Below are 12,466 nucleotides of genomic sequence, written 5' to 3'. Positions count from 1 at the left end.
TCCAATCCTGGCTCTTGGAACATGGAATGTCACCTCTCTGGCGGAGACGGAGCCAGAGCTGGTGCCCGAAGCTGAGAGATTCCGACTTGATATAGTCAGACTCACCTCGACGAACAGCGTTGGGGTCTGGAACCAGGCCTCTCGAGAGGGGCTGGACTCTTATATTCTAGAGTTGCCCCTGGTGAGAGGTACCGGACAGGTGTGGGTATATTGATTGCCCCCCATCTCAGTGTCTGCACGTTGGGGTTCAACCCGGTGGACGAGAGGGTAGCCTCCCTCCGCCTGCAGGTGGGGGGACGGGTTCTGACTACTGTTAGTGGCTATGCATCCATCAACAGTTCAGTTTACCCACCCTTCTTGGGGTCCCTAGTGGAGTTGCTAGAGACCACTCCTACCGGGGACGACTTGTTATACTAGGAGACTTCTTACACGAGTTGTTGCCCACATGAGTCAACTGATCACCACGTAGTGGTGGGCTGGCTTCGATGGTGGGGGAGAATGCTGGTCAGACCTGGCAGACTCAAATGTAATGTGAGGGTCTGTTGGGAACGTCTATCAGAGTCCGCTGTCAGGGGGAGATTCAACCCCCACCTCCGGCAGAACTACAACCACATCCCAAGGGAGGCGGGGGAAATTGAGTCTGAACGCACCATGTTCCGTGCTTCCATTGCCAAGGCAGCAGACTAGAGCTGTGGCCGTAAGGTGGTCGGTGCCTGTCGGGGCGGCAACCCTCGTACCCGCTGGTGGACTCCAGCGGTGAGGGATGCCGTCAAACTGAATGAGGAGTCCTATCGGGCCTTTCTGGCCTGTGGGGCTCCAGAGGCAGCTGACAGGTACCGGCAGGCCAAGCAGCATGTGGTTTCAGTGGTTGCAGAGCCAAAAAGTCAGGCGCAGGAGGACTTCGGGGAGACCATGAAGAACGACTTCCAGTGGGTGTGGAGGAGGTTTTGGTCCACCATCTAGCGACTCAGGAGGGGGAAACAGTGCACCGTCAACACTGTGTACACCATACCTCAACTGACCCCAACTCGAGATGATGTAGATCTCCTTAACCATCCTCAACCCCATTGAAAAGTCTTCCAGTGAGGAAACAGAGCTGGGGGACTCTGGAGTGGACACACCTAAGTTGTTGAGGCAGTCAAAAAGCTTTTCAGTAGCAGGGCCCCAGGGAAGGATGAGGTCCACCCTGGGTTCCTCAAGGCTCTAGATGTTGTAGGGCTGTCTTGGCTGAGACATCTGCCGCATTACATGGATGTCGGAGACAGTGCCACTGGACTGGCAGACCGGGGTGGTGATCCCCCTTTTCAAAAAGGGGGTTCAGAGGGTGTGTGCCAACTACTGGGGGATCACAGTCCTCAGCCTCCCTGCTAAGGTCTATTCAGCAGTGGTGGAGAAGAGGGTCTACATCGCCGGTTGTAAGTCGGACCCATTTCCAGTGAGACTTAGACTCAGTCAGGGCTGCCCTTTGTCACCGATTCCATTCATAACTTTTATAGACAGATTTTCCAGGCACAGCCAGATGCTGTGAGATGGCAAGATGGCAACACATCGAGATCAACCAAACCAAAGCCTCATTCGAACACAGGCGCACAGCCGCGCACAAACAGATGGGTTTGCTAACTTGAGCAGGAAACAAGGAAGTTTAAATCTGCTGAGTATGAAAACTTTGGGTATGATACTTGTAGATTTTAAAATAAAAAGCCGGATGCAGGGTGACACCGGGTGAAATATGAAGCAACTGATCAGGAGGAGGCCCTCCGGAGGGAAACCACAATCACCTGCTTGGAAACCGGGGCCGGGGATGTATTGTAATATGGAAGGCAGTAAATCTGCTGACTGGAAACCCAGAGCAGGAAAAAGAAAGATATTGAATATCTGTTTAGAATTGTGTCCAAATCTGTTATGATGTGTACATGAAAATTTCATTATAACTCTGTGTGTTCATCTGTACTTAATATGTATTGTTCATACAATGAGCTGTCTTATTTACAAATGGCTTCCTCTTTGTTGATTTAAGGACATGAGAAACTGTCCCAGACTGTTTGACCAGAGGGAACACACACAATATTCCAGCCCCTGGTTTTTGTATTGCTTGAATATGACATTGGTCATTTTACTCATTTATTTTACTATAGTATAAAAAGTAATAAAGATAAGAGAAAACGCCAATTCCCTTTTATTCATTTATGTTACAAGATTATTTTAGAAAAACATATCCAGAATTCATGATAACATCTGGGAGCAGGACGTATGTGAGCGTGCCTGTGTTGGTTTGTTGCGTTTTTTTGGCCATAAACAGGGAAACGGATCAGGGATGGTTGTTAGCGGGCGACTCCTGAGGACAATTTCACGGAGACACGGGGATTCTGGGGCTCAAATAATCTCTGTGTCTGCATCATCATGCTGGGTAATTGACACGGTAACGGCAGCATTAGAACCAGCAGCCAGGGACAAACACAGGCAAGGTCAGTGTAATTATGTGCCAATAATTACAGTTGATTGAATGATATAGAAAGGACAACAAAGCAATTCTATAACTAGATTTCCTTTGTTTGTGCCTCTCTGTTAAAACGCAAGATTCAAAACTGTTCTTTGACTTAAAATGATTGCTCACCAAGTCAGTAATGAATCAACCAGGTCTGGAATACCAGGTAATAGTCACATCCGTCACCTTGAATTCAGCCTATTTATCTTGTCAGTATGTTCTGAATGTCGCAAATGTATTCTCAAACATGACCCAGACTGCTTCCTAAAAAATTCCTGAAATTGAGAAAATCCTTCATTTGTAGAACACTGGATCTCAAACTTTTGGAAAAAAGGAAGCTTTTATAGACAGCAAGTAGGTGTATGTAAGTTAGCGCAATGTTCCCTGAATATAGAAAATATTATCATGGCAGACAAAAGCCACAATGTAGTCATGGAGATCTAAATGTGTGTCTGCAAGTCCCCGTTCAAATCTCTGATTACTCTCAGGTGTATGTTTGAATATAATGAATCTCAACAAAACAGTCATACCATATCCATAATCACAGCATAACACATGGCATTTCATTATTTGTACCATGGAGACATGTCTCCAGTCACATATCGAAGTTTCTTTTGTGAGAATTCAGTCGGCACTTATCACACTCAAAATGTAGAAAAAATGCACTATGTGTTGAAAAATCTATTTTCACGCCAGTTCAGTGCATGTCAGACACATTAGCAGAATATTCAGATCATTACTTGTACTGCATTGAGTAGGTCAGTAAAAAGGCCACAGACGACCACGGGGCAATTCGGTTGGGAAACGGACATGAAAATGCTAAAAGCTCAAGTGACAGGTTGTCAAATGATGGCAGCTGTAAGTGTTTGTTTCTCATCCATTAGCGTAGAGGTCAGTTCTAGTCTGTTGGCATTGCGGTCAATCGACCACGCGCCCCCTGGAACCATGACAGTAGCCGCTGGATGGAAAGTGAGCCTTCAGCATCTACATAAATGTCTCAGACTAGATACTTGTATAGTTGATCGAGAGCGCCGTTTGAATGACGTGAGTTCTCAAACTGTAAAGAAGAGGGAGTTTTCATCCCCCCGTCAGATCTCTGCAGCTGATAGCTGTCCGGTGTGGGATGAGGGTAAAGAAGGCACTGACTTCTCCATTGGAGGAAGACTCTCTACAAGCAGAAGTCCTGTTAAAGCTCTGCCGGGCAGCTGCTAGGAAGTGTGTGTGCTTTCACCTGCCTGAATGTTGTTGTCAAAAACTCCCATAATGCCCCTGCTTGTGGGGTAACAGCCTGGCGTGGCATAAGACTCTGCTGCAGACCACTAAGATGCACTAAGATGCAAAGATAAAGAAATGTCTCCAATGTAACTGTCAACATTTTCAGTATGAAAACCACATTTTCACATATTTTGGACACTGAAGTAATTCCTCCTCCCCAGATACGTTCCTGCGGTGTTCGACTTTCTCAACTGTTCAGCTTGTCTGATTGTTTCTGTCAAAGACAATGGCCTTGGACTCTGCATGGCTCCTTGGAGTATTGAAAACATTATTCTGTAAGCTACAGGCAATAATCTCATTAAGTCAACATGAAGCAGATGTACCCCATCACAAAAACAGTGGTTACACTATTTTCACACAAACATAGCATACGCTTTAGAAACACAAGATCCGAGAGCACCATGGAGAATCCCCCTTCATCTCGATCAGATGTGAGGGAGTGCCACATCGCTGATCTCTTCTAGGTGGTTCATTTCCACCCGTCTCACCTGAGACCCGTTTATGTTACAATCTGACTGGTAGATGTTTAACGATGTTCTCTTCAGTTTGATCTCCTCAGAAGCCTGGCTCTAGAACCTTCAAGCTATCCCTTCTATCTTGGACAGCCTTTTCCATACCTCCAGTGGTGCCTATTTTGTGTGTTGTACGGTCTATGACAATCTGTTAGATATGGTCTTCGACTAAGCATCCGTTCCAACGGATCTGACATAAGGCGATTTTCAATTCAAGTCAGGCCAACCATTACCCAAGTCACGTAACCTAAAACCCAAACCCTAAAATACGAGAAAGACAATTATTGCACAGAAAAATGCCAAAAATTAAACCGTGGTACGACTTGAGTTCAACGCACGGCCAGTATCCGCTGGTGTTTCTCCCTTTTTTGCCCTTTGAATAACGTCTAATTTGACTTCTAAGGTCATGGGTTTCCTTTTCTTTGACGCGCTGCCATCAGAAGAGCCCCACATATTTTGGAGCCATATTGATGGGTAAAAAGTCACAATGCAACAGAAAAGTGAGGGAGCGGCCAGGAACAAAGAGCTTGTCAAGTAATGGTTAATTCCTCAGCCGTGATCACAAACAGCTTTGCTCGGTGTTTGAATTTTATGTCACGCTGATTCAAGTCGAAATTAATTTATAGGAATTGTTTATGGGATTACTTTGTCAAGTCAAACCACTTCCTTTGAAAAGTATGTTATAAAACAATTTGGCGCAATGGCATATAATTAAAAAAAAAAAAACAAAGACCCAAGGGTAAATTCAGTTTCATTTAAATAATGTTATTGATGGGTTTTCCCGGTGCTTCTACAGGCAGGACGCTCGCAGTAACAAGAAAAATGAAGGGCAGATCATTCAAGTGATGACAGACAACTAAATCTCTCCAAATTATTACCCTCGTGGCAAAACACACAGACGTTCACGGCACAAGCCAGCAGCTGATTGAAAATAGACCTGTCCTGTTTCCAACAATAGTGGTCTGTGTTCAGACGACCAATGACAAGTGGGCCGAAGTTTCCATTTGGCTTCATTGATTAAAACAACATCTCACTCTGCTTTATTTTGTCCCCCTGCTCGAGCGCTGCCTCCGGGACACCCGTCTTGTTCTCTGTCAGGATCTGTCCCGTCCACAGTGATGCGATGACAGCGTCAGAGATGGTAATTGCGGCGGGTGAGTCGGCTGAAGAAGGTGCAGAGTTCATCAACGGGGAAATAGAGACAACTTGGGGAAATAATGGAAAGAAATACTGCTTGTGTCAAAGCGGTGAGGAGGAATGAAGGCTGAACTGCACCCGGGTGGAAATGATTAAAAATAAGCTTATCAATCTCCTCTATTGGACTCACTTTACAAGACTCGTCGTGTTTCATTTTCAGTTTTTCACCCTCCTCCTCTCAATCCTCTACTTATCGATTCATCACGTCCTTTAATAGTACAGTTACTTTGTCTTTGGATATAATATAATAAGTGAATCCCGATTTTATAGAATTTGTCTCCCGGCTGTGTTTTCTTGCACAGAGATATCCAGTTAACATCTGTCGACCTGTCTGCACATCTGTCTGGGAGAATTTGCACGGGTTCGGTCTTACACTTAAAGATTAGGAGGATTGTATTGGAAGAATGCGCCATAATAGACTTCATCCGTATCCTGCTGGAGGGGTGACACCCCTATTATACAGACAAGTGGAGCAAATCAGAGGGCTGCGTCAGCATGGTAAAACCGCTTAGACGAAGACCCCCCGCCAAAAACAGACAAAGAAGTGCCACTTTGATGCAAATTTGTTTTCCGAGGTTCAGCAAGAGTCTGAAAGGTGAGGGAAGGTGTGAAGATGATATTATTCTTTCCCCGGAAAGACTTTCAAATTGAATTTACTCTGCGCATTTTTGCAACAAAATCTCACTTATGGCTCCTGACTTCTTTTCTGCAAATGTGGCTTTATCTGTATCTATATTCTGTGACTGTCACTTCATGGTGGAGCCCCAGATGCTCACTACCTGGTTGCCTCTGGGCTGCTCCCTTTGGGGGCCACTCTGTATACTCTTCTCTCACACTAACTTATTTCCTCTCCTCTTTCCCTCCATACATAAACCTCCTCTCTAGTCCTCCTCTACACCTCCACTATCGGCATCCTTCTACCCAGATCTTCACCATCCCTCCTCTGTTCATGTCCAAACCATTCTAACATCTTGAACATTTGAATGTGTTGTCCATCTGATGGACTTGTTCCTTATCCTCTGCAGCCTCCTCTCTCCCGCGGACAACCTCCACATCTGCGTCTCTGCTCCCTCCATCTCCCCCTCCTTGTCTTCTCCTTACAGCCTCTAAACCAGACATCATGGCCGCTTTCACCTTCCTCTTCCTCACCTTTCCTTTCATTCTGGCTGATATTGTTCTATCGCGTTACCCCTGATGATGCATTTACCTCTCGGATCTGTGTTCAGTGCCCCGACCCCTCGCCACATTATACTCCTGCTTTAACGCCCTCGTGTTCCTCGATGCCAAACAAAGTTTTACTCGACATGCTCTAATAATATGTGACAATAAAAATGGCGTTTATCCTTCAATATTGCAGAGGTCTAATGCTATTGCTCTGCAGGCAATACTGGACCTCCCTTTGCTGTACTTTACGACTTGGCACAAATGACTGATATATGCCCGTGTCTGAAGATTGAAGCACATGATACTCTGAAAACTTCAACCAAAAGCAGGTCATTTCATAAGACGTGTCAGAAGGGAATCTTAAGGTGCAAGATCCCTTTCATCACAGCTGAGCCTCGCTCGAGGAGATTTAAGCCGATCCCGATAAGAGAAAACTCCCTCACTTCCAGTGGCAAGGAGCAGATATCCTCCAAGTGCAGAGTAGAATGAATTGTCTAGGACGGGTCTGAAATAGATCACAGCAGGAAGTCCTCCCCGTACAAACGATAAAGAAAACAAAGGCTATATGCACTGAAGTTATCGCATTCCCCGACCATGCTTGTTTCATGCTATGAGAAGCAGAACCGCGTGCCTTAACGCATGCACGAACTCGGCCATGTTCAGGAGTTGTTTCTTCGGCCAGTCGTCCAATGCACGCACGCTTTCTCTCACAGCTTTCTCTCCGTGATTCACCTCAAATGCTATTAACTCCCTCCGAGTGCAAGCTATTCATCATTTGATTTCCTCTGGGGTGTTTTCCTTTTACTTTTAATCAAGCCCTGGATCCCCTGCTGAGAGGCTTATTCGGCTGTGAAACACAGCCCTGTCGTCCCTTGCTAACAATGTACATCTTTAACGGACTCAGCGGCTCACTGACAAATTAGCTTTTCTTGCACATCAAGAGGCGTAGGCCACTGAAAAATGACAAAGGGGACAAAGAGTCACGGTGGTTAATAAACAAGCACCACCACGTTTTGGCCTCATCGGCAGCGAAGTAGAGCAAGAATGTTAAAAAAAAAAAAAGAAAGAAACTGCAGGATTTGCGCATTTGTCCCCTCTGGTAGTCGACCCGTCCAGATGGATGACTGTATTTTGGGCCACCAATAAGTTTCAAGAAGCCCTGCCCTTTACTTTCCCTTTTCATTTTCCCCTTTGTGGATTTCTTTTGTCCACTTCGCTCCTTTTGGCAGAACCTGAAGGATCTCGATGAGTTGGCGTTTGGTACTGAAGTGTTTTTTTTTATTCTTACTGAGCTAAATATTTATTCATAAGCATCTATTTGTTTCAAAGACTCTGACAACCATTAATAAAAGGAAGGGGCCGTTGGTTTAATCCTCAGATAAGCCATTTCGGTTCACACTCACTTGTCATTGGGCAAAAAGATTATGGCGGCGCTGTTTTATCCTGTGTTTTCATGGTGAAATGTGTAAACGTTTTGTATGAAAACTACAAAAGCTTTTTGGCTACAGTTGTTGCTGGCTTCCAGCCATACCAGCCATCCCATTGGGGGGAACCTTCATGCCAACTGAGTCATTTTCCCATTATTTGCACAACCTAAACACATAATTTGTTTCAGACACAGTACTTGTCATTGCACAGCGCAAATTAATACCAAATATTTGAAATGGAATGTAACAAAAACATAGGCCCTGGAGAGCCACTGGACTCCAGAGCACAGAAGGTCAAGGATGGTGACGAAAAGAAGGGGTTAAGAAAAGGGGATGGATTCCCTAAACATGCATGAGGCACAAATTACACAAGTGTCAAAGTCTGCAGACTCACTAACCTGGATTCGGTTGTTTGCCGCTGCTCTGCCAGCCACAACGCTCTCAAGTGCTCCCACTCACCTGAGCTGGCACACTAACAATCGAAGCCTGTGTAAAACACCAGCTTCATTCATACCACAATTAATTGACAGTTGCATTCTATTAAAGCTGTGTATTAAAAGCTGCGAAACTAGCGTGCCTGCAGTCGGTCAGGTCGTGACATCTTCTTTTGGCTGCTCCCTTCAGACGCCACTACAGCGGATCATCTTCCTCCATCTAACCCTCTTCTCTGCATCTTCTTTCACACCAGCTAACTTTCTGTCCCCTTTCCCTCCACCCATGACTCTAGTCTCTGGTCTTCCTCTAAATCTCCTGCTTGGCAGTTTCAACCTTTGCATCCTTCTACATAGATCTGCGCTATTCTTCCTTTGTAGACGACCAAAGCGTCTCCAAAGCATCTAACTTCATCTCCAGAACATCGAACATGTGCTGTCCTTCTCATAGACTCATTCCTGACCCTCTGCTTCCAGCTCTGCTTCCTGTCTTTTTCTCAGTGTCTAAAGCAGACAGCGTCATTGGTGTCACCACTGTCTTTTACACCTTCCTTTCATTTTGGCTGATGCTCTTTCATCACACCTGACACCTTTCCCCACCTGATCTAACCTGCTTGAATGTGTTTTCCTCATCTTTTCATCAACCCTTCATTGCTCTGAACTGTTGACCCGACGTACTTAAAATCCTCCACCTTCTTTGTCCCAACAGCCTGTAGCCTTAACGTTCTTCTTGGGTCCTTCTCATTCACACACATATATTCTGCGGCTAACTTCATTCCTCTCCCCTCCAGAGCATCTCCACCCCCTCTCTGCTCTCCCTGCAGATCACAATATCATCTACAAACATCATGGTCGGTGGTGATTCCCGGTAAACCGAAACCATCAGCCTGTCCATCACCATCTCAAACAAGCACAGCTGATCACCGATGCAATCATAGCATTACTTATTTCAAAAATATCACAATCACGTTTCTCAAAATACACCAATCAATACAGATGTAATCCTCACGAAGGGAGGATATTGCAAAAGGACTGCCGGATTATATTGTATAAGGTAAATCAGTTGTATTCAGTAGAGACAACTGCATACCAGGACCAGAGGCATGGATAGAAGTTACCAACTGTGAAAATTTTGGATCCCGTCTGCACAGGGCTTTGTGACCAATTCACCAGAGGACTCCATCCAAATATGTGTCCCAGCAGAGGATGAAACAATCATACGGAATGCACACCTACAGACAATTTTATGTTACATTTAGAAGGAGTGGAAAACTGACTCCATGGTCGGTACCCAAAATAGATGGAATGAAACTACCCATTCAATACCACTCAGTGATATGAGTGCGACAGCCTATGGCAGCAGGCTGTGACCCCCCTCAGTTAGATAAATTTACCGTGAATGATGAAAAGTCTATCTTACAAAATGATTCACTTTTTATTATATCTTCCAGGCAACTTCACATCTCACCAGGAGCTTTTTTTTTTTTTCAAAAGCAGAGCTGTTCGCCTGCCAAGACTCACTGATTTGGTCTTCCTCATGCAGTTTCTGTCCATCCAACGTGGACTCCATAGTTAAATTGCTGTATTTTCTGTCTAATGGAGCTGTGGGAGTTGTAGAAAGAGCTCGGCTCCAAAAGTGTTCTTTGTTGCTGATATTGCCAGGGTTTTTAGCCTCAGACTCTTTCAGCAAGAAATAGAAGTTCTTAACTGACAAGCAAACTTTGTATTTAACAAAAGTGCAAATTCCAAACCAAAGTTATAATTGCCACAATTGTGCTTTGTCAGGTACTAATTTAGAAATAAAATAAATAAATGTGATCCCCACGTTTTGATACAGATATGAAAGTCTAATATCGGAGTTATCCATTGCAATGATGCGTTTTCTGGGAGATTGCATCCATGTTTGCAGATGACATTGTGATCTGTAGTGAGAGCAGGGACGCAGACAGGAACATCAAGACAGGTGGAGGTATGCATTTGAAAGGATAGCTTAGCCGCAGCAAGGCAAAGTACGCGTGGTATTGAGAGGGACCCAAGTAGAACAGCATGGCTACAGGGAGTTGAGATAAAGAAGGTGGAGGGTTTTAAGTACTCAGGGTCAACAGTCCAGAACAATGGAGAGTGTGGAAGAGGTGAAGAAAGGCATTCAAGCAGGTTGGACGGGTTGAGAAAAGTGTCGGGGTGACATGTGATAGAAGAGTATCAGTCAGCGTGAAGTACAAGACAGTGGTGAGACCAGCGATGCTGTGTGGTTTGGGGATAGTGAGGAATAAACAGAAAGCAGAGCTGGAGGTAGTCGTGATGAAGAGGTTTAGGTTGAGTCCATCAGAGGGACAGCACATGCTAGATGGTTTGGAGAGAGGGTCAGAGAAGCCATAAATGGTTCTGTCATGTACAGAGGTGGGATGGTGAATGTATTGGTAGAAGGATGCTGAGGTTGAAACTGCCAGGCAGGAAGGAGGGCCAAAGCGAAGATTTATGGATGCTGTGAAAGAGGACATGAAGTTGGTCAGTGTGAGACAAGAAGATACAGAGTAGGGTTAGATGGAGGAGGTTAATTCGCTGTGGTGACCCCTTAAGGGAAAAGCCAAAAGAAAATGAAGACGACGACACTGTATCCCATCCACCCATTCACACACAAACCCAACATAAACTCAATCCCTGCCTCTGTCAGACCGTCCTTGGGCAAATCACTGAATCCCCAGGTTGCTCCCGATTGCCTGGTTAGCGCCTAACAAGGCAGGTCTGCTTTACAATTGAACGACACCTAGGGGTATGACGTATTGCCCGAGAACCCCAAACCACCCACCTTCCGGCTGGAGAGGCACCTGACCAAGTGAGCCACAGCAGCATTGGATACAGTGGGCTAGATAACGTTTTATCCGTGTAAAATTTGATAAAGGCCAGCTTTTTCTCTTGGACTGAGTAAAACCTCAATGACCCTCTTCCTTCCAAGTAATATTTTATTCAACAAGCAAAAGCAAAGGGTATAGTAGCTTAAAGTGCAGTTAAAAACATAAATGCCTTCCGGCAGACAAAAGCCTACCACCGTCCACTCAAATGTAATACCTTGAATCCGGACAATTTCCTTTTACTGAGGAATTCCTCCTTGTTTGACGTAGGCAACAAGGCAACAACTTAATATATATGTTAAATAGTGATGCATGTTTGGCTTCTGCTCATAAAACCTATCGTTTCACCTTCATCAACTCACCCTTCTGCAGGCAAAGCTGATGAGACCTGTCAGCAGATTGTAAATTCTATAATTAGAGCTAATATTGAAATACACAAGTCCATGCTGGGTTCAGTAGCATAGTGGCCTGGCTCTCTTATTCTGTGAGCAGGATAATATTATCAAGTTGTAGTTCTTAAATACTTTGTTTTTGTAGTTCAGTAATTCAGAGGCCTGAAATTTGTAATGTTTGATCTCGTGGGTGGAAATGGTCAGGGAGGTGAGATCTGCTGTGAACGTCCTGCTTGCAGGGAGACAGATGTCAAGATGAGAAATATTCAACTTTTTGTTGCACTCCTCGTGTTGCCCGGCCAACATGAGGACCCTCCAACCATTCATTTGGAGGGACGCCTGCCCTACCAGCTGAGCCACAGCGGCCCCACACAAGCCTTGGTCAGTCTGATCAATTGTAAAAGCAGCAAAGCCCATACAGTTTTCCTGGTGTGATGGGACAGCACTGGGGCTTCCAGTCCCTCTGCAAAGTTAGCTACTCCAACAAAAATAGCTGGAAATATCAATAACATTGCATTTTCAAATGGCAGCCTGGCATAGCTGAATGAAATGGCGAGCCGAGGAGGAGCAGGGTCTGTTCCGTAACAGCTGACTTCGGATTTCCAGTGCGCATCAACAACAGGTGCAGAATACCATCTGCTTTGGACACGAGCGGGTAGAACGCCAATCAATCAGAGTAAAGGTACCCACGACCAAACAATCCATCAGAGGCGAAACTCACAACAGTGAGT

The sequence above is a fragment of the Fistularia commersonii genome, chromosome 1 (assembly GCF_037954325.1).
Source record: "Fistularia commersonii isolate RoL2024-O1a breed Wild chromosome 1, RoL_Fcom_v1.0, whole genome shotgun sequence".
Lineage (NCBI taxonomy): Eukaryota > Metazoa > Chordata > Actinopteri > Syngnathiformes > Fistulariidae > Fistularia > Fistularia commersonii.
The sequence above is the reverse complement of the archived record's forward strand: the minus strand, read 5'-3'. Positions refer to the sequence as shown.